The sequence below is a fragment of the Lissotriton vulgaris genome, chromosome 6 (genome assembly GCF_964263255.1).
Source record: "Lissotriton vulgaris chromosome 6, aLisVul1.2, whole genome shotgun sequence".
In the NCBI taxonomy this organism is placed as follows: Eukaryota; Metazoa; Chordata; class Amphibia; order Caudata; family Salamandridae; genus Lissotriton; species Lissotriton vulgaris.
The window spans coordinates 975,897,341-975,920,564 of NC_141694.1; the positions used below are offsets into that span (position 1 = coordinate 975,897,341).

Here is a 23,224-nt window from a genome sequence, read left to right on the forward strand (position 1 = left end):
TTTTCTGTGGCTGACAGATTCCGACATGGAGTATGGCCCCACAATTCAGCCCCGTACAAAATTGCCCCTCTGGCTTGTGCCTTATATATCTGAATTAGGGCCCCCAATGGGCGATAGGTTGAGCCGGTCATTATCCGGGAGATACCCCCGGTAATTTGTACTAATTTAAGGTTGGCTCTGGTTTGGTGGGTCCCCCAGGTCATATTTTCGTTGAGTGTCACGCCGAGATATTCAAACGTGGCTACTCTTTCCAGCCGTACTGCTCCCAGCAGTGGATTCGGGCGCTGTTTAGGGCTTGGATTCAATACCATGTATTTGGTTTTCATGGCATTGATTTCCAGTCCTCTGTCCTGACAGAAGTCCACAAAGGCATCAAGTATCCTTTGGATGCCCATGGGAGTTTTGGATACCAACAGCGTGTCGTCCGCAAACATTATTGCGGGCACACTGTTGCCATTTAGTTTGGGGGCATCTGTATAGTCAGTGGCGTTCAGATGGGCGATTACCCCGTTGACAAAGAGGCAGAACAGGGTCGGCGCCAGCACACAACCCTGTCTTACCCCCCTGCCCACGGGGAATCTCTCAGTCAACTCCCCCGACCTCCCACACCTTACCCGGGCATAATTGTTGTGATGCAGCCTCTGTAAGGTCAATAAGATGTCTGGTGGTACGCCCATCCCTGCCAAAATGACCCAGAGTTTTCCCCTGGGCACGAGGTCGAAGGCGGCTCGTAGGTCCACGAAAATCGTGTACAAACTGCCACCCTCGAACCTCACTGTCTTCCAGTAGACCAGGTTCAACCTAAAGACCTGGTCCACAGTCGATACCCCTTTCCTAAAGCCTGCCTGGTATGGACTGAGGGCACCTGCCTCCTCAATCCATTCCTGAAGCCTGTTCAGGAGGACCCTGCCGAACAACTTCTGCGCTACGTCGATCAGGCTAATTGGTCTGTAGTTGGCTGGGAGGAGGGGGGATCCCTTTTTATAAATCGGGACCACCTCAGCCCCCAGCCAAGTACTAGGGATTTCCATCCCTCCAAGAATGCCATTAAAGAGAGCAGCGAGGTAGGGCGCCCAGACGGTGGGCTCCTGCTTGTACAGGTCTCCCGGTAGCCCGTCCAGCCCAGGGGCCTTCCCTGAAGCCAGGCCTGAAATGGCAGCAGTGACCTCCCTCAGTGTTATTTGGTCCGCCTGAGAGTCCTGCCTCTCTGGTTCATTCGCCACAGGGAGTTCTCCGGGCTCAGCGCTATATAGGGACTGGAAGTGGGCCTGCCACACTCCAGGAGCTATATTAGGCTCCACGGCCGAATGTAAGGCCCCTGATCCCCCGTTCACCATTCTCCAAAACAGGCGTTGGTCTTGCACTGCTAGGGCCTTGGTGAGTTCTTCCCACTGGCTTTCCTCCCATTCTATTTTAGCCTGGGCTAGAAGTTTCTTGTAGGCATGCCTGCATTGCTTAAGGCGTTCCCCTCCTTTGCCCTCCTTTATTACTCCGAGGAGTTCTGTTTTGGCCCGTCTACAGGCCACATTGTACCATTGAGTTCTGCCATGGCACCTATCTCTTGTCTTCCGGACTTTGCATGTGAAGTGGGGTGCCGCAATTTTTATAAGGTCATTGTGGGCATCAGACAATTTACTCCTTATGTCTATTTTACTTGCCACACTATCAAGGTCCCCCACAATTTCCAAGATAGGGGTAATCTCTGCATAGAACATCGGGAGTTTGTCCTTTTTTGTGACCATTTGCTCCCACCTGAGTCTTCTCCTGCTGTTATCTATGAGAAGCGTGGGGTGGTTACCTTCTTCCTGGGTCGCTAAGCCCTGGGGCGCTGGATGAACAAGGTCTAACTCAAGGGCATTGTGATCACTGTCCAGCCTGTCTATTACCCTAAAATCTTGTATAGTAGACCACCTCGCTAGTTGGACCAGAACATAGTCCAAGTGTGACTCTCTTCCCCGGCGGTTGTAGGTATTTTTGCCTGGTTTGTCCGAGTTGACTCTCCCATTACACGCTCTAAGCCCGTACCTTAGGGTAAGGGCAGTGATTTGCAGCGTCAATGGGGTCCAGGCCTTCGGCGATGGAACATCAACCCCTGGTACTGCCCACCTGGCTTCTTCATCTGATAAGAACCCTTCTTGAAGGCCGGGGAGTGGCTCAAAGTGAGAATTAAAATCCCCACCCACCACATAGTATGAATCAGTCGACAGTTCAGATAAAAAGTTCGAAAGTTCATTAAAAGTCTGTGATTCTTTTGCCTTTCCCATCGGCCGTGAATAGATGTTAACCAGCAAGAGGTTTGCTTTATTTGGCCATGTTAATGAGACCACCAGGATGTCATCGGAGTTGCATGGGAGCCGTGATGCCATACAGCCCAGGTGAGCAGCAACCCATATCACAAGGCCCCCTGAGGGGCGGCCTTTACCTTCCCACCTGGCTGGGATGAAAAATGATATGTAGCCTTGGTGTCCAAAGTCCTCTCTAGCCCAGGTTTCCTGGAACATGCATATGTCGCCAGTTTCTATATAGTTTTCCCAGGTCGGCTCTTCCAGTTTGTTTGCTAGTCCCGCGATGTTCCAGGAGATTATCCTCAGATGTTCAGGAGTGGGTGATGTCAAAGTGCAAAGATTGGAAGAGGTCGGGCCTGGCTCCTCCTGTGTTGCAAGGCCTGGAGCGAGGGCCACAAAGGTTGTATGCGGCATCATCAAACTCCTGTCCCCCTCTCCCGCATGGAGGGGAGCCAAAGTTATCCCTTCAGCAAGAACTTCTCCATCAGTAACTAGGTTGGAAAATTCAATTCTGCCGTGATCTATGGCAGATGAATCGTTCAATGGGCCAGAGCTTGGGCCGGTGGAAGAGATAAAATGCTCATGCGACCCATAGGGACTCGAAACCCCTGGCACTGTCTTACAGGCAGAAAGTCAGTCGACCCCATCCAAGCCGTCCAGGCAGTTAAAGCGATTGAAGTCACAAAAGGGTGTATCTGGTGGCTGAAAATAAGGGCGTTGTGCAGGGCCATTGTGATTACGTCTATGTTCCACCCTTGTCCAGTCATCGTATTTTGGGGCCTGGCTCTTAGGGATCGGGGGGAAGAAGAAGGATACTGGGAGGGTCTGTATGGTGGAATCCAGGGATCGGTTCCTTCCTCTGCAAATGTGTCGGACCGTGCCTGGATCCTTGAAGGTTACCATAATGCAGTCCCCCACTATAGTTTTCCTAGTCTTCCCTAGCCATGGAATTGTATATGTATATAAGATTGTATATGTTTTTAGATTGTCTTGCTCCTGGTTTTGCTCTGCACTGTTGCTTTCACTGTTTGGTTCCTGTGGTTGTTCCTTCTTACTTTTCTTATCTCTCCGTCTACTCTTGGGTGCAGCATAACACCAGCAGGCAACAAGTTGTTGGGGGTTCTTTTAACAATGATATCAAAATACATTAATGGCTTCCCTCTTTCACTATTAAATAATTATTGTTTAGTTTGTAACAAAGTGTTTTTTGGTAAGTGTTTCATGCCTTGGGCATGATTCAAATGTTTAATGCAACAACAAAAAACAGGGTGTGTTTTAAATGAAATTATGGGTGCATGATTACAGATTTGATAAAACATTTACTGTGAAAATAACATTATATTGTAAAGTGCTTTTTCTTGCTTGGCCTTACTGCCAAAGCTTAATGTGTACATATTAACACATATTACCATATTCTACAATGACAGGCCTTACCATACCATGCTATACAATAACAAGCAATACCATAATATACAATAACAAGTCATACCATGCCATAGTATACAATGACAGACTATGCTATACAATGACAAGCCATAGGATTCTATCTAATGACAGACCATGCCATGCCATTCTATACAAAGACAGGCTATACAAATCCAATCTATACAAGGATGGGCTGTACCTACCCATACTATATAACAGGTCACACGACACAGTGCCATCCTATACAAAGACAAGCCATACAATACCATACTATAGAAGGACAGACCATACTGTTCAGTACTGTACAATGACAGGCCATGCTATACTATACATGGAGCAGCATACCATAAGATGCAATGACAAGCCATACCATAACATATAATTACAGACCATACTTTACAACAAAAGGCCAGAACATGCCATACTATGCAATGGCAGGCCACACTATACGATACTGTACAATTACAGGCCGCAACATACCATACAATGACACACAATAGCATGACAGGCCATACCATACCATGACAGACCATACTAAAATAAACAGACCATAACATACCATATAATGACAAGTCAGGCCATACCATACTATATAGTATAGTGGCATGCACAACCATAACCATATCATACAATGACATACCATACCATAATATACGATGGGTCCTACTATAAAATGACTGGCAATTCCATATTATACTATACAATGACAGGCCATATCATTCCATACTTTACCACGCTGTACAATGACAAACCATACCATACTATACAATTCCAAGCTGTACGATACTATACATAAATAGGCCACTCCGTACTTTAGCATACCATACTGTACTATACTGTAATATTCTATCCAATGACAGGCCATACCATACGAAGCAATGGCAAGCCATACCCTACTATACGACAGGCTATTCCATACAAAACGTATCATATTATGAATTATATATAGTATGTATACTATATCATGGCTAATATATTATACTATAATAATCATTTTATTCAAAATGTGTGCTACATAGCGATCAAAACCATTGACAAAGTCAGTAGATCATGCATAGGTGAGACCTGTTGAATTTGTCAATGCTGGTTGGACTGGCGGGATCTTCCCATAGAGAGGAGGAGGAATTCAGTTTTTGCTGCATTTCCTTTCAGAGAGAAGAAACTCTTGTTGTTTGTCAGTTTTTCAAAGTAAGATTTTAGCCCTGAAGTGTTTTATGGCTTTGATGCTTTTTAGGTTTCACCTGAGCCAGCGCATGCGCTGCTCTGGCGAGACATTTAGTGAGTGGGCTTTAGAAATCCGACCACACACTTTTGCTTGTGGCCTAAAGCTTGCAGTTACGCGCGTGGTTACGCGCACAGCCGCCATCTGGCTCTCCGTCATGGCTCATTAAGAGCATCGCTCGCGGTATTTACAGCACGATCAATTTCACTTTTGACGCTGCTGCACGCTCGTGCGCACCACTCGCGTGCTTTTGTTAAATTTCCATTTTGCGTGCGCGCGTACACACAACTCCCGGGCTTGTGTTTTACTGTTCTTAAACGATGTCAATTTAGCATTCCTTTAAATTGTCGAACTCGGAGTATTCAGTTCCTCTGACTATCCTGGTCGTTGATAATAAAATCAACAGCCTTCACATCGATCCCTACATTCCCAACTTTGACATGGCCTGAAATATTAAGTCCCACAAGATGATGGAAACTAACAGTACAACAAGCACACAGTTTAATAAGCGGTTAAGTTGTGATGGATTTTTTTTTATTTTCCTTTTGTCAATACATTGCAAGAATGTAAAACAATTGTGCAAATAAGATTCTATTTTGGAGTGATGAATTTGCTCAATAAAATTGTGTATTTGAAGCGATACTCGGAAGAGCTGTGAATGTTTGGGTGCTGAATTCCAAGCATTTTCAGTCTATCCTGCATGGGGTCTGCGCAAAGTAAACAAACGTGTCTGGATATTCTATAACTTCTGTATAAGTAATGGAAGCTTACCTGCGCACATGCCGTTGCATTATTTTTCGTTATGTATTGAGTACAGTGTGATAAACGTTATTGATAAATCATAAGGCAAGAGACAAAAGCGTTGCGTTGCCGTTCTTAAAGCACATCTGTACATTATGGAAAAACATTTCTGGGGTTCACCTATGGGCAAGCGAAATACCTCTTGTGGGTCATACCAAAAACTTCCAGTTGGCTTTGATGGTTTGCTTTCCAATTCTTGTCCTTTCACTGGATCATAGCTTGTTTTGCATCATTTTCATTGACTGACTCATACCTTCCCCTGCTTCACATTTAGGGAACTACTTAGTTCTTTTCAGTAACACTCATTAAGAGTGCATGTGTTTCCCTCTCGCGCGCTCTCTCTCTCACGTGTTGCTTCCACATAGCCACGCCCGCTTGTTTCATCCTCCACTCACCTCCAGCACACTCCTCCATTGTGCTACCTCATGCAATCCTTTAAATAGAATGTTTTACCATTAATTTTGATGGAGGGTCCAGTAACTGCCGTTTGTTGCTGGGCTGATCAGCATTTCAAAAAAGCACTTTGTATGTGTTCCATTACTACCTTGCCCTCCCACTTCCCTTTGCTTAGTCCCCACCTGCTCCTCAGTGGCTCCACCACTCTCACAGTCCTTTAAAAAAGTTTTTGTTTTAATTTGTTGGAGCTCCCAGAGACACTATTAGCTGTTGGGCTGCTCTGCATTCTAAAATGCTCTTTCACAGTAATAAAATGTAATTTTGTTTTAAATTTACTGATACAAAGTGGCATCCACCAGCTTGGAACCTAAATAAATAAGAAATAAAACAAGCATTGGCATAGCCAATAGGTCTCGCCTTTGGGGCCTTATAAGTATTTAGTAATGCAGCACAATATCCTTGGTGCAACAACATCAACTGTTGCATGGCTAAACACTTATAAGGACACAAAGGCAATACCTATTGGCTATGCCAATGCATTAGGGTCTTTTTCCTGGAGATTGAATAGTCATTGTAAACAATGAAACCCTGAGGCGTACCACGTGTCATTTAAGTAATTTTGATTCTACACGAGAAAGTGTCTTTGTTTCACATGATGCTTTTTTCACAATGATGAACTCTTCTAGAACAATCCTAATATTGTTATCTTCAAAGCCCAAACACATTTTTCTTCTAAGTAGTAGGGGATGGGCATGGTCCAGGATCATGTTGAGAAGTGGAATTTTCTCTATTGTAGGCCTCTGGGGGTTGGAGTTGCAGGAGGTTATTAACTTAGTGATAACTATTATAAAAGAAGACCTTTCATTTGCTTTCCTCCCTCTTCCTGCATAATACCTAAAAAAAAATTGGCTGAAAGTTCTCCTTTATTGGAGTCACCATTTATTACTCAGATGGGTCCCTCTTCCTGTAAAATGTGTCCCATTGCCTTAGCGGCTATCTGCTCAACATTTACATTAAACATAATTTTGTATCCCCCATTTCTCTATTAATTGCTATGGACTCTCCATTTTGCGTTTTCTAGCCCTATTTTATTCTTATCCTTAATTCGGAAACTTAATTTCTTATCTGACCTCCTGTTCATTGGGTGTACCCGATTCCCTGCCAAAACAAACTTCCATAGCTTTTTTCTTCTTGTCACTATAATTGTCCACCACCCTAAGCTTTCAGGCACACAGGAAGGAACCTTTGAGGTCCAATACCTCTGTGTTTTGTGCCACCATCCTACATGTCTCTCTTGTTCGTGACCTGCAGCTACTAATTTCCTTGTTAGAAATGATGCTTTTTGTTGCATATCCTTCTGCGGATGCAATCAATCAATCAATCAATCAGTGACACTTATAAAGCGCGCTACATACCCGTAGGGTCTCAAGGCGCTGGGGGGGGGGGGTGGGGGGGGGGGGGAGCCGCTACTGCTCGAACAGCCAGGTCTTCAGCTTCTTCCTGAAGGAGAGGTGGTCTTGGGTCAGGCGCAGGTCGGTCGGGAGGGAGTTCCAGGTCTTGGCGGCCAGGTAGGAGAAGGACCTTCCTCCTGTAGTCGCTCTTCGGATGCGGGGGACGGCGGCGAGGGCGTGGTTGGCTGATCGGAGGTGGCGTTTGGGAGCGTAGAAGTTGACTCGGCTGTTGAGGTAGCTCGGGCCTTGGTCGTGTAGGGCTTTGTGTGCGTGGGTGAGGAGGCGGAAGGTGATTCTTTTGTTGACGGGGAGCCAGTGAAGGTCTCTCAGATGTCCGGAGATGTGGCTGGTTCGTGGGATGTCGAGGATGAGTCTGGCTGAGGCGTTCTGGATCCGCTGGAGTCTCTTCTGGAGCTTGGCGGTGGTACCGGCGTAGAGGGCGTTGCCGTAGTCCAGTCGGCTGGTGACGAGGGCCTGGGTGACGGTCTTCCTGGTCTCGGTGGGGATCCACCAGAAGATCTTCCGTAGCATGCGTAGGATGTTGAAGCATGCCGAGGAGACGTTGTTGACTTGCCTGGTCATGGAGAGGGAGGAGTCCAGGATGAAGCCCAGGTTGCGTGCATGGTCTGTCGGTTTGGGTGCGGTGCCCAGGGCGGGAGGCCACCAGGAGTCGTCCCAGGCGGAGGGAGAGGAGCCCAGGATGAGGACCTCCGTCTTGTCCGAGTTCAGTTTCAGGCGGCTGGTCGTCATCCACTCGGCTACCTCTTTCATCCCTTCGTGCAGGTTGGCTCTGGCGGCGGCGGGGTCGTTGGTCAGGGAGAGGATCAGCTGGGTGTCGTCGGCGTAGGAGATTATGCTGAGGTTGTGTTTGCGTACGATGGCCGCAAGGGGGCTCATGTAGACGTTGAAGAGGGTGGGGCTCAGAGATGATCCTTGGGGGACGCCGCAGATGACTTCGGTGGCCTCTGACTTGTACGGTGGTAGGCGGACTCTCTGTGTTCTTCCGTCGAGGAAGGAGATGATCCATTCCAGCGCCTTGTCCTGGATTCCGACGTTGCTGAGGCGCCGTACTAGGGTGCGGTGGCAGACCGTGTCGAATGCCGCGGAGAGGTCTAGGAGGATGAGGGCCGCTGTTTCTCCGTTGTCCATCAGGGCTCGGATGTCATCGGTGGCGGCGATGAGGGCGGTCTCGGTGCTGTGGTTGGCTCGGAAGCCGGACTGTGAGGGGTCGAGGGATCCGTTCGTCTCGAGGAAAGCGGCCATCTGCTTGTTGACGGTCTTCTCGATGACTTTGGCTGGAAACGGGAGGAGCGAGATGGGGCGGTAATTCTTGAGGTCGGTGGGGTCCGCTGTTGGTTTCTTGAGTAGAGCGCTGAGTTCGGCGTGTTTCCAGCTCTCAGGGAAGATGGTGGTGTCGAAGGATGTGTTGATGATGTCTCGCAGGTGGGGTGCGATGACAGCGTCGGCCTTGTTGAAGACGTGGTGAGGGCAGGGGTCGGTCGGTGATCCGGAGTGGATGGAGTTCATCGTGCGGATGGTGTCTTCGGTGCTGATCGGGGTCCAGGCGTGGAGGGTGGTGGTGGGGGGTGGTTGTTCGGTCATGGTGTGCGTTGGTTGGTTGTTGAAGCTGTTGTGTATGTCCGCGATCTTGTTGTGGAAGTATGAAGCGAGGGAGTTGCAGAGGTCTTGCGATGGGGTGATGTCGTTGTTTCCTGCGCTGGGGTTGGAAAGCTCTTTCACGATGTTGAAGAGTTCCTTGCAGTTGTGTGCGTTGTTGTCCAACCGGTCCTTGAATGCTGTTTTCTTGGCGGCGCGGATCAGCTGGTGGTGTTTCCGGGTGGCAAGTTTGAAGGAGGTCCTGTTGTCCGGTGTCGGTTCCCTTCTCCAGACTTTCTCGAGGGCTCGGCAGTTCTTCTTGGAGCTCTTGAGTTCGTCGGTGAACCATGGGGCTTTCTTGCTGCCGGGTCTGCTGGGCGGAGTCCTCAGTGGGGCGAGTTCGTCCGCGCAGTTGCTGATCCACTTCGTGAGGTTGTCGGCGGCCTGGCTGGGGTTCGCTGAGCTGGCAGGAGGGTGCTGGCTCAGGGAGGTGGCGAGCTGGTCTGCTGTGATCTTGTTCCAGCTTCTGCGGGCGGCCTGTTGCTGGTGGTGGTGGGTCGTTGTTTTCTTGAAGGTGAAGTGGACGCAGCTGTGGTCCGTCCATTGAAGCTCTGTGGCGTGGCTGAAGTCGATGTCCTTGCTGGATGAGAAGACAGCGTCGAGTGTGTGTCCGGCGAGGTGGGTGGGGGTGGACACCAGTTGCTTGAGTCCCAGGTTGGCGAGGTTGTCGAGCAGGGTGCTGGTGTTGCGGTCGTTGTTGTTCTCCAGATGGAAGTTGAGGTCTCCCAGGAGGATGTAGTCAGCGGAGGGGAGGGCATGTGGGCTGACGAAGTCGGCGATGTCCTCGCTGAATTGTGTGCGTGGTCCAGGGGGTCGGTAGATCAGGGTGCCTCTGAGGGTGGTTTTCGGGTTGGTGTGGATCTGGAAATGCAGGTGTTCGGCGGTGGTCAGGGAGTTGTCGGTGCTGGTCGTGAGACGGATGGTGCTCCTGTGGATGATGGCGATGCCTCCTCCCATCTAGTTGGCGTTTCGGTCCCTCCGGACGATCTTGTAGCCCTCTGGGATGGCGATGGCGATGTCGGGAGCTGAAGAGGCGTTCATCCAGTTCTCCGTGAGGAAGGCAACGTCTGGAGCTGTGGTGTCGAGGAGGTTCCAGAGTTCGATGGCATGTCTGTGGACGGAGCGGGTGTTGAGCAGGATGCACTTGAGGTGGGTGCTGCTGGTGTTCGGCTTGGTGGGTGCTGGTGCGAGGCAGGTCCGGATGCAGGTGAACTTGCAGGCGTGGCAGCTGAAGGGTCCGTGGGTACGTCGTGGAGTGGCTTGATGGCATTCTGGGAGTCGGCCGGTGTTGAGAGCGGTGAGGGTGGCGGCGGAGTACGTCAGGCGGGTCGGTCGGGGTCTTCGTGGGCCAGGGGTCCTGGCACTGGGCGCGGTCCAGGCGCGGACGGGCGTAGACGGGCTTACCTTTGGCGCGCCTTCGGCGCACAATCGGCGCGCCCGCTGCGCGTGACCGCTGCGCGTTCGCACGGTCGCCATTTAAGGCGAAGTGCGCGGGTGGGCGGAGCAGCTGGGAGGCGGGAGCGGGGAGGGTACAGAATAGAAAAGGGGCGGGGAAAAGCGGCGGTGGCGGGAAGGGAGGGCGGAGGGCGGCGAGGTAGGCGGACAACAAGGAAGGAAACCACAACACGGGGCAAATAAAAATTAAACAGAACGGGCACAAATTCTCGACAAAACAAGGAAAAAATCAAAGTTATACAAAACAGGCACAAATTTTAGACAAAACAAGGGCAAAAACAACCGCAGCGGCGCCAGCCGGCAACCGGCAAAACAAGGCAGCAGCGAGGCAGAGGGCAGGCAAGGGGCACACGCAGCAGCTGGTGGCCGTGCGGCGCGGGGGTGTCCCACAAGTGGGTCACACTCACCTGCGTCGCACGGTCGCCATTTAAGGCCAAGTGCGCGGCTGGGCGGAGCAGCTGGGAGGCGGGAGCGGGGAGGGTACAGAATAGAAAAGGGGCGGGGAAAAGCGGCGGTGGCGGGAAGGGAGGGCGGAGGGCGGCGAGGTAGGCGGACAACAAGGAAGGAAACCACAACACGGGGGAAATAAAAAATTAAACAGAACGGGCACAAATTCTCGACAAAACAAGGAAAAAATCAAAGTTATACAAAAGAGGCACAAATTTTAGACAAAACAAGGGCAAAAACAACCGCAGCGGCGCCAGCCGGCAACCGGCAAAACAAGGCAGTGTCCTTTTTAGGTCTCGCCTAATAATCCTGCAAGGGATAATAGACGAGAGTATCGTGGGCAAACCAAGGTCTTAAACCATCGCGGATTTCGTACAGTTCGTGTGGTACACTCGTGCGGAAAGCACGTCCACATCAAAGCCATCAGCCTCCCTCCCACAGGCATCTGAAGCTTCCCCCGGCGTGCGCTCGGCCTCAGGCATTTCTCCTCCCCCCTAATTATTCACCCCTGCTGTTGCTGCCCACGGCCGTACTTTCACTTTCACGGCCGCCAGGCCGTGTCTCTTTCAACATCCTCCCCCCTCCCAGTGTACTTTTTTTTTTGTTTGATCCTCTTTACTATTCTTCTAATCATCCTTATGGCTGCAGCCTCTACACTTGTTTATTGCGTACTCATGTAATGTCTTTAATACATTCTTTTTTTCCTAGGTGCTCCTACGTAAATTGACATATTTGATACACAAGCTTACTTTTTAGTCTTGGATGCATTTTATTTGCATGCACAATATCATTGATGCATTTATGTCGTACCCACTATGACTGTTTCTCTCAACCTTTTTGCTTTGTACACCTCCACACATCCATGTAAGTTTGATTCTCATGCTGTTTTTATACATCTCTAAATTATTCACCCACTTCAAAATGGCCACCGCTCTGTTTAGGTGACAGCCTCCTCGTCACTTTCCACAACCGGCAGTACGGCTCTTCACATATTCACGTCACTAACTTTACACATTAACCCACTTCAAAATGGCCACCACTCTAGCTGGGCGGAAGTATCCTTTTCACTTTTCACAATTATGGGTAAATATGGGGTCAGTCAGTCGGTGTCTTTGTTACATTCCAGTCGTCGCGAGTTCCGTAATCGGCATGAGCAGCATCTGAAAGCATTAAGGTAATTCTTTTCACACTCTTTAAGCTCGAAATTGTTTGCATGCCGAGAACCACACAGCGTTGCACATGTAACCTACACTTCACTTTGGCAAGCAACGATTTGGGCATTTGTATAATTCGACACTCGTAGCACGCCATAGTTATTTTTATTTTTTGTTTTTAGCTTCTCGTATGGTGTTTCACATCTCCGCGTTTATCATGATTTGAATACCATGTTTAGATGTGGTAGAATTCCGTTCACAAGAGTTGTTTTCATCTGGTTTGTACCCGCATTTCTCCCCATTGTTCACCTGACAAAAATCGTTTTGTCACAATAATTGGTTTCATCTAGTCACACGGTTACTTGTTGTACCTTTCTGCCCTCTGTTAGACTTGTTTTTCTGCCCTTCTGCCCTCTGTTAGACTCGTTTTTTGTGCCTTTCTGCCCTCTGTTAGACTCGGTTTTTGTGCCTTTCTGCACTCTGCTAGGCTCATTTTTTTGTGCCTCTCTGCCCTCTGTTAGACTCGTTTTTCTGCCCTTCTGCCCTCTGTTAGACTCGTTTTTTGTGCCCTTCTGCCCCCTGTTAGACTCGTTTTTTGTGCCCTTCTGCCCTCTGTTAGACTGGTTTTTCCCTTGTTTTTCTGCTCTGCTGCCCTCTGTTAGGCTCTTTTTTGTGCCTTTCTGCCCTCTGCATCACCACATCATCACTCAGCGCTACACCAGCATCACTCAGCACCACCACATTATCACTCAGCACCACCACATTATCACTCAGCACCACCACATTATCACACAGCACCACCCAGCATCACCACAGCATCACTCCGCGCCACCACAGCATCACTCAGCACCAACACAGCACCACCACAGCATCACTCAGCACCACCACAGCATCACTCAGCACCACCACAGCATCACTCAGCACCACCACATTATCACTCATCACCACCACAGCACCACTCAGCACCACCACAGCACCACCACATTATCACTCCGCACCACCACAGCACCACCACAACATCACTCAGCACCACCACAGCACCACTCAGCACCACCACATCATCACTCAGCACCACCACATTATCACTCAGCACCACCACATTATCACTCAGCACCACCACATTATCACTCAGCACCACTTAGCACCACCACAGCATCACTCAGCACCACCACAGCATCACTCAGCACCACCACAGCATCATTCAGCACCACCACAGCACCACTCAGCACCGCCATAGCACCACTCAGCACCACCACAGCACCACTCAGCACCACCACATTATCACTCAGCACCACTCAGCATCACTCAGCACCACCACAGCATCACTCAGCACTACCACAGCACCACCCAGCACCACCACAGCATCACTCAGCACTACCACAGCACCACCCAGCACCACCACAGCACCACTCAGCACCACCACAGCACCACTCAGCACCACCACAGCACCACTCAGCACCACCACAGCACCACTCAGCACCACCACAGCACCACTCAGCACCACCACATTATCACTCAGCACCACCACATTATCACTCAGCACCACCACAGCACCACTCAGCACCACCACATTATCACTCAGCACCACCACATTATCACTCAGCAACACCACATTATCACTCAGCACCACCACAGCACCACTCAGCACCACCACAGCACCACTAAGCACCACCACAGCACCACTCAGCACCACCACAGCACCACTCAGCACCACCACAACATCATTCAGCACCACCACAGCACCACTCAGCAGCACCACCACCACAGCACCACTCAGCAGCACCACCACAGCACCACTCAGCAGCACCACCACATTATCACTCAGCACCACCACAGCATCACTCAGCCCTACCACAGCACCACCCAGCACCACCACAGCACCACCCAGCACCACCACAGCACCACCCAGCACCACCACAGCACCACTCAGCACCACCACAGCATCACGCAGCACCACCACAGCATCACGCAGCACCACCACAGCATCACTCAACACCACCACAGCACCACTCAGCACCACCACAGCACCACTCAGCACCACCACAGCACCACTCAGCACCACCACAGCATCACTCAGCACCACCACACAGCACCACCACACCACCACTCAGCACTAGCACAGCACCACTCAGCACTAGCACAGCACCACTCAGCACCACCACAGCATCACTCAGCATCACTCAGCGCCACCACAGCGTCACCCAGCGCCACCACAGGATCACTCAGCGCAACCACAGGATCACTCAGCTCTACTACAGCATCACTGGTTCAAATATGTTCTCTCAATGTTTCAAGCTTTATTACACATGTCACAAAAAGATGTTAATATTTCACTTCTGTTCTTGGATTTTCGTCACAATAAAATACACTAAACATAATCTTCACAAAAGTTATTTACAAAAGTTTAAGCTATTGCCATTATAAATTACAATAACTTTTATTTGAATCTTAATCATTAAAAAAAATTAAAAGCCATTGTTATTTGTAATAGCAATACATGTAAGTCACGTAAATACAACACATATTGCATTACAAATGCTATAGGTGTCACATTTGCGAAAGTTATAACTAATGGCATTGTAAATAACAAAGCTATTAATTTCGCAATTTTCAAAACCAACACATAAATAAAAAAATTGTCATTTACAGTACCAATAGCTCAAACTTTCCTAATGCGAGACCTATTGCATTGCAAATGCTTGTTTACAAAATGTCGCCAGTTGTTTATTTTGGTTTCCAAACTAAAATAAGCGATTCAATACAGTTGTCCTATTGCTCCGTAGAGTAGCACTTTTACTATTGTCTTATACAGTGATAGAATATGTTCAGCTTCCCCATCCTAACTATGTCGACCACGATGTTCAATTAACAAGAAATTTGACATCCTTTTGCATTTAATCTTACAATGTAGTGCATTGAGCAATAGTAAGGACGTTTGTTACAGAATGCTTAGTGGTGTCTGCCCTACAATACACAGGAACTTAGGCGTGCGAGATATGCTTATTTTATTATGAAAGTTTTATAGAGCGCAAACGAGACCTGTGCGGATATCAGAGCGCTTTACAATCAGTGAAGAAAATTATATACAAAATAGAAACGGGTAGATCACCTATACATAACATATTGTGCAAAGTAAAGCAAAAAGGTCAAAACAGTAAAAGTTTTGTTGGGACACGGCAGTGGCAACTGTGGTGCCTAGATTGTCTGGTTGGAACCGTGTCATAAAAGTACTACTGGAGGAGGTACTAGTGAACTCCTAGTTTCTTTACATATCGATCATATGAATTTTTCCATAAGTATCACTTTTACTTCCTTTTTAGGTCTCGCCTCTCAATGCGCATGCGCATTGAGCAGAGCGAGACTATAGGGCTTTAAACAGACTTTCCCCAACTGGCGATTTGGTGCTGTGCCCGTGCAGTTTTAGGTCCATGCGCAAGCGCAATGACCTAAAATGCGCGTGCACAGCACCAAATCGCTGTCTGTTCCCTCAGCCGCACTCCTCCCACACCCCCGCTCCGCCCCCTCCCCTGCCTGCCGTGTCGCATTTCTCCTCCCCCCCTCCCCACAGCAATGCCCTCCGTCTTGGCTCGCTAAACTACTCGCTGCCTCCTCCCGCTCTCCTTAATCCGCTCTCCCTCCTCCCACACCCCGCTCCGCCACCTCCGGTGCCTGCCATGTCACTTTTAAATCTGTATTTCCCCCGAGACACGGCCGGCCGGCCGGCCGGACTTTCACGGCCGGCAGCCGCAGGCCGTGTCTACTTTTTAAAAAAACTTTAAACACAACTCCGGGTGACCTCCCACACCCCCGCTCCGCCCCCTCCCCTGTATGCCAATGCTTGTTTATCTTTGTTGTGCTAGCACAAAGTTAAAGGTAAAAAACCCAGTGCTATGGAAATTTTAAAATGCGGATGCGCTTTTACTTGCCGTGAGTCGAAAGGCTTTGCTCTAAACCCCATTGCCGTGAGGGGAACGGCTCCACACGCTCCAACATTGCCATGGGCTTGCCTTAACCCACCATCCAGGAACTTAATTTCCCAGCGACCCCGGGCCAGCGCACCAACGTCACCTAAGCGCACGGAGCCCTAACAAAAGCGCTGCTGGTATCCCCCAGTGCGGGACGTGCTTTTACTCGCCATGAGGGGAACGGCTTTCCTCTAAACCACATTGCTGTGAGGGGAACGGCTCGACAAGCTCCAACATCGCAGTGAGGGGAACTGCTTGCCTTAACCCACCATCCAGGAACTTCAATTCCCAGCGACCCCAGGCCGGCGCACCAACGTCACCTAAGCGCCCAGAGTCCTAACAAAAGTACTGCTGGCATCCCGCGGCACAGAACTAGCCCGGGCAAAGCTCGAGCCAAGGGCGGGCCACCCCAGAAGAGGCTGGGCTGGACCACGCCTCTGTCTCCTGCCCCTTGGCTGTGGTCAACAGCAGTGATACCCCTCCTATTGTAAAGGTACTGTGAGCCCCCTCTCTTTCTTTTGCATCTGTGTGTCGGACTGAGCAGGACATAGATTGTTGATACCGGACGTTATTCTTACGAACTGCCAATCAACGTTTGGAACTTTGGGCGCATGGTCTATTGTACTATATATTTGCCAGCTCATGGTGTTAGTCTTTGTTCTAGTCTTTATGCCCATTTCCAACTGTTTACACATTACATTGCTTTTTCCTTCGTTGTTACATACTTGAATCATGGGTAAAAGAAAGTCCATGGAAGGCAGTGGGGGAGGAGGAGAAGAGGGCAATAGTGGTAGACAGCGTCACGTAAATACAACACACATTGCATTACAAATTCTATAGGTGTCACATTTGCAAAAGTTAAAAACTATTGACATTGTAACTGACAAAGCTATTAATTTTGCTACTTTCAAAACCAACACATAAATAAAAAAAGTGTCATTTACAATACCAATAGCTCAAACTTTCCTAATGCGAGACCTATTGCATTTCCAATGCTTGTTGAAAAATGCCGTAGAGGTGATACTTCTGGTTTCTGATGGGGAAGAGCGTTCCAAATCCTAGGTGCCATCCCTGAGAAGAAGCGTTTATAAGTTTTCGTCTTGTTGAATCTGTGTGGTTTCAATAGTAGGTTTTCAGCACTTCTTGTGGATCTAATACCGCCAGAGATAGTCAATTTCTGAGTGAGATAGCTGTGTGCATTATGGTGTAAAGCCTTATGAGTCATGCAGGCAATTTCCAGGTGAATTCTGGCTTCAAATGGTAGCCAATTAAAGGATTTTAAGTCAGGGAAGATGTGGGACCTTCTTTTCGAACCCGTGATGAGTCTCGCTGCAGCATTGATGGAGGCTCTTAGTGGTTCTTTTTGTCGCTTTGGGGAGGCCACAGAGAGAGACACTTCCATAATCTACCCTAGGGATAACTAGCGCTTGAACTGCCGTCTTGAAATCATTGATCAGAAAGAAGGGTTTCAGCTTCCTCAGTGCATTTATCTGGAAGTTTGCCCCCTTTGTTACGTTGCTAATGTGTTTATGCATGTTGAGGTTGCAGTCCAGGGTTATACCCAATGATTTTGCTGAGTCCACAATGGTTGGTTGAACGTTGAATGCCGTAAGATGTTCGAACCAGTCATGTAAGAGGGGTTTTTTGGCAGGAGGAGCTAATAGGAGGAATTCAGTTTTTAGTGCGTTTAGTTTGAGATGGTTCTCAGCTAGCCATGACGTGGTGTTCATAAACGTTGTGTTAAGCAATTTGATGTCTTCTGGTGTGTGAATCTTAAGGTATAGTTGTGTAGCATCTGCGTACATGTGAAATTATACGTTGGATGCTTGCAACAGTACAGTAAGTGGTTCCATGATTAAATTAAACAATGTCTGGGATAGTGCGGACCCTTGTGGGACTCACAAAGTTACTGGCACGGATTTGGATAGGGAGTTTTTGACCTTGAAATTTTGAGTCCGGTTTTGAAGAAAAGAAGTAAACCAGTTAAGCACTGACCCAGATAGGCCCATTCTGTGATTGAGCAGATCTATCAGGTTCTCGTGTTTGACCGTATCAAAGGCTGAGGAGAGGTCTAATAGGATGAGTAGGCATGAACCATTCTGATCAAGTGTTTGTAAAGCATCGTCAATTATGTGTGTCATAGTTGATTCCGTGCTGTACCCTGCTCTGAAGCCGGATTGGTGTTTGTCAAGAAGGTCGAAGTGATCAAATGTGTCTTGTCAATTGGTGGAGTACAAATGTTTCCAAAAGTTTGGTCAGGGTAGGGCTATTGGAGATAGGGCGTTTAGATCCTTGGGATCAGCTGTGGGTTTCTTTAGGATGGGTGAAACCTGTCCTACTTTGAGGGTGTCCGGGATGCAACCTTGATGGAGTGAGCTTTTGATGATTTTGGTCCAGAGCGGCAGAATCAGTGGGGTTAAGTCTTTAACAGCGTTAGCAGGGAGAGGATCGGTGGTGTGATTGGCCGGCTTCAGGGTGCTGAGAATCTTGCCTATTGCTTTTTCCATGTAGGTATCAAAGAAAGACCAAGCAGCCTCGTTTTTTAATTCAGGTTTTTAGGTGGTTTGTTGTGACAACGTTGGAAGAGTAGGGGGTGTTTTGGTGTGAGCACTTGAATGTAAGATTAGGTCATTGAGGAAATCTGTCTTGATATTATCAGACTTTAGATTAAAGAAGGTAGAGAATTCTTCACAAGTGGGTTGTGTACGAATGATGTCTTGTAGTCGTTGAGGTTCATCCTTCGATTGGGTTTTGATTAATTCAAAAAGTTTTTGGGGACGCTTTCTTGCTTGGTCTAGTTGGTGGCTGAAAAAGTCTGCTTTAGTGCGCCTGACCTTTCTGTAGTAAGCATTTCTTTTTTTCTTAGAGTTTTGAGGTATTTGGTGGATGGGACTGATCTCCAATTGCGTTCGGAAGATCTATGAGAACGTCTGTCATCGTTCAGCATATCGTTGTACCAAGGTTTAGAGTCTTTCGAGGCAACTCTCTTAAGTTGAAGGTAAGCCACCTCATTAATAAACACGGTCATAGAGTTGAGGTACTGGTTGGTGAGATCATGTACGTCGGAGAGATCAACCGGAGGCTGGAGTAGCTTGTGGCTGTATGCAGGTAAAGTGTTCGGGTTGAGTGTTTTCAAGTCTCTTTTCCAAATCTTAGGTTTAGTGGACTGAGCTGCGTTAAGTTTCCCTGTTTCCCTGATAAAGAAGGCAATGATATGGTGGTCTGACCAGTCACAGGGTAGGATCGACTAAAGCTGAATGGAGTCATTTTTGGAGATTATTAAATCCAGGGTTGCACCTTTGTTATGTGTTGGGCTGTTGCAAATTTGGGTGAGGTCTAACGCGCCGATGAAGTTTTTGAGACTGTTAACCACTGAGTCGTCGTGGTCGTTCCAATGAAGATTGAAGTCGCCAAGGAATATTTGGATGTTTTGTCGTTTGGTGTTCGTTGTGACCATGTCCATGAAGTGTTCAGTGAAGATGAGGTTGTCACCAGGTGGAAGATAGATGTGTAACGAGCATAAGGGATTTCCATTACTATTATTGTCAATGCACATGTATTCGCAAGAGGAGAACACTAGGGATAAGGCTCTGGTTACTGAGATGCTTCTACAATGTATGCACGCGATTCCTCCCCAAGACTTATCACTCCTATCCACTCTGATGATGTCATAATTAGGGGGTACCAGAATGTCAAGGAGGGGCGAGGAGGATTCTGTTAGCCAGGTTTCTGTTAACACAATCAGGTCAAGATCGTATGAGATGTCCGCTATGTCCGCTGCGTGTCTAGAGGCCAATCTGCAGTTCAGAAGTGTGAATCTAAGACTGGTTGTGATGAGGGAAGGGGTGGGATCTTGTGTGAGTGTGATTCTTCTAAGATTATTATTGATGATTCCTCTATTATTGTGTGTGGAGGACCTGTGTGGGTTAGGGGAAATTGTAGGTAGGGTCATGTGTGCGGGCGAGATGGGGGTCATGATAGGGGGTTCGTAGGAATGAAGAAGGGAGCGTATATCACTCTCCGAAAATGGGTTGATGCTTCGAATTGGACGTGTAGAGAAATTAGGGGATGGAATGGAGTTACAACTGGGAAGGGTATGATTAGGCGTGAGTGGAAGGCGAGTTGGGGGCTTTTTTGATCTAGACATTTTAGAAGATCTGATGTGCCATAATTGTCTAGCTATCATCTCTTTAACAGTGTGGAGTTCCTCTTTGATTTGGTGGAGTGCGGATATAATCACATCCAGTCTGGTATCGGGAGCGATTATGAGTGGGGTAGGTGGATGTGATAACTCATCCAGAGTGGTATCTGGAGCGGTTGTGAGATGGGTAGGAGGCTGTAATATGAGTGTTGGTGGCTGAGCCGTGGCCTGGTTAGGTGTGTGATCTGGTGCAGGCAGAAATAGAGTTGTAGACGATGATGTGTATGTGGATGGGGGAGATGTTAGTGTGGATAGCTGAGGTGTTGGATGGATTGCTGGTGAGTGGGAGTGGTAGGAGTAGATGTGAGCAGCCCTCTTCTGCTATTAGACAAGACCTTCGTAAGTGGATCACTGGCCAGGCTATGCTTTACAGTGATTGTATACGGCATCTTTCCTCAAGGTCTCCTCCTCTCAAACTGTTCCTTAACCATGTCAACCTCCGTGGGAAGACTTAATTTTAGACACCCTTCAGCTGTGAAGATGCGGGCATTCTCCTATCAGGGGCGGCCTTAAGCATGTGCAAGCTGTGCACCTGCACAGGGCCGCCAAACCCCAGGGGCCGCCACGCCAATATATATCCTTAATATAATAATCCTCTGAGGATGGATACATATTTGCGTGGCGGCCCCTGGCAGGGATTTGGCCGCCTCCGGCTCTGTAACGCCTTGCTGAGCTCCGGGGGGCTCCGCCCCTCTCGGACCCCCTCTTCCGGGGCCCCTACCTACTCTCCCTGCCCAGGGCCGCCATGAGCCTAGAGCCGCCCCTGCTCCTATGCATCCATGGACTTCACAACGCTTCCGCCATGCTTAGTTCTTATTTTTCTGCGCTACTTAGGTCTTTGATTAATTAACTGGGCGACCTAGTGTGTCTGGTGTAGCGAAATAGTATCAGAATTGTAAACAACTGAATGAATTTAAAATGGTATGCATCCGGTTTCATCACGCAAGTCAAGTTGTTTCATGTTGTCTGACTTGGTGGAACTTTCTAAATTGTTTTGCAATTCTGTTACAAGTGCTTGCCATATTTTCACTGTCTCGAGCGTCGTGGTGTTTTTTAGGTCTCGCCTGTCGATGCGCATGCGCATCGAGCAAGGCGAGAGTATTGGGACTTATCCACTCTTTATCGACACTGCAAGGAATCGTGGCGATTCCTTGCAGTGCCCGTGACTTTTAAGCTCAATGCGCATGCGCATTGAGCTTAAAAGCGCGTGCACGTCCGTCTTTGTTTACCCGCTCCGCCCCCTCCCCTTCCCGCCGTCTCGCATTTCCCCTGTCGCATTTCTCCTCCCCCCTCCCCTCTCTTCCCTCCGTCTTGTTTATTGTACCCGCTCCGCCCCCTCCCCTTCCCGCCGTGTCGCATTTCTCCTCCCCCCTCCCCTCTCTTCCCTCCGTCTTGTTTAAGTTTACAAGTTTCAAGGTAAGCTCTTTATTACATAAGCCACGCGTTTTGGAAATATTTATTTTGGCACCCACGTTCCCTTCTTTCCACAAGTATTGGAAAGTCACAAGTGCCTAGTTTTCTTTTCTTTTCTTTTCTTTTTACCATAACATTGAAAAGGCTTCCAATCGCTCTTCAAACAAAAGTATAGCTGTTGCGTAGTTTCAACAGTACTTTGATCTTCTGCCTGAACTTTGAACTTAGCCTACAAAGTGTAATGCCTCTGAAAGCAGTTCACCCACGTTTTACACTATTGGAAAAATTGAGCCTTTTTAATTGTCACTATAAGTCAGTAGTGTGAGGCTGCAAAACGGGTGTTCACCGTAGTCCCCGGAGGACTCGATGCATGCCAGATTTACAGCTTACACAGATAGTATAAATGTACATACAGTGAATCTAAATGTCATTAATGTACACGGTCAGTGGATATCCTGAAAGTATGGTTTGGATCCGGTCCCAGGGACCCACGCTGAACACGCTTGGGGTTCGAGTTTACTTTAAACATTGAAGTTAATTGGCATCCAGTGTCTGATGTTCCAGATTCGTAACTGAATCTTTTGCTTCTCCCCACCTCGCCCCTCGCCGCCCTTCAGAAGAACCCTGTCTTGTTCTCTCTAGCCACCTTGAGATGCTAATCAGAAGTAGTGGCATGCTGTATATCTGGGGCTGCGGCACAGAATCATCAGCTAGTACCTGACCTGTCACCCCCTACCTGGCTGCGGGACTCTTATCAAAGATGGAGGCCAGTCTAGCCTCGGCTCGACATTCTCTCGGTGTTCTGCGGTCCAGTGTATGATCCTGCTCCGGTGCGCGCGGCGAGCACGCGCGGAAGGTGGCGGTTTCTCGTTCTGCTGACTGGTCTCTAAAACCAATACACATGATGTCACCCAGCTTCCTGCGGCCTACCGACAACTGGAGGCAGGCTGCTGAGCGCGAAGCTCCTCCTGCAGCACCGAGCATGCACTTAAGTAAAATTTCCCAACTTGGTCACAACTCCTCTCCACAGATGATTTTGATTCAGTTCAAGATGGGTTCCTTTCTCGCCTTAGCTCCAATCTCTTTTCGTACAAGCCTCCTATCCCCCGCAATCCGTAGGGGGCGCACCCCTCACTTTTGTTTAGTTTTGAAATCCGTATGTGTGTCATGTGAACTTTTTCCCGCATTCTTTCCTAACTCCAGTAGCCAGAGAGCTGCCTCTGAAACCAACGGCTCTATAGATCACGCACCCAGTGCCGGCGGGAATGACCAGTTCGACTGCTTATTGCAGTTACCTCTCGTGAGAATTACTTGCCATAATTAAATGCCATAAGCAAAAAAATACGGGTATGT

The 23,224-nt window shown here is 48.5% G+C and overlaps 1 protein-coding gene across 7 annotated transcripts in view; it reads left to right on the forward strand.

The window, feature by feature from the left end:
* The window catches only part of PTPRK (protein tyrosine phosphatase receptor type K), a 1,685,403-nt gene that overhangs the window by 1,191,465 nt on the left and 470,714 nt on the right, over window positions 1-23,224 (forward strand). The gene's annotated exons all lie outside the window — the stretch shown is intronic.